Below are 285 nucleotides of genomic sequence, written 5' to 3' on the forward strand. Positions count from 1 at the left end.
TTATATTATACTTTACGCCAGAAATGACGTACTCGTGTTTGGGTGTCAGCTAAACATGCACAAGTCTTTTTAAGCGGCTCAAGCGAAAGTAGCCCAGCAGGACGGCCGCCCTCCCCTCCCCCTCCGCCCAGCTCGCGGGCAGAAGCCGCCCGACTGCGCGACCAGGAAGGAGGAAGCAGAAGTAGGGGCAAGGGCGGGGAAAGTGACGGGAGCAGTGAGAGCCGGAAACGAGTGGCTAGCGAGGCACGGAGGGGCGTCAAGTGCGGTGACGCTCTAGCCTCCGAG

This window comes from Miniopterus schreibersii (genome assembly GCF_964146895.1).
Source record: "Miniopterus schreibersii genome assembly, chromosome: 6".
Classification (NCBI taxonomy): Eukaryota; Metazoa; Chordata; class Mammalia; order Chiroptera; family Miniopteridae; genus Miniopterus; species Miniopterus schreibersii.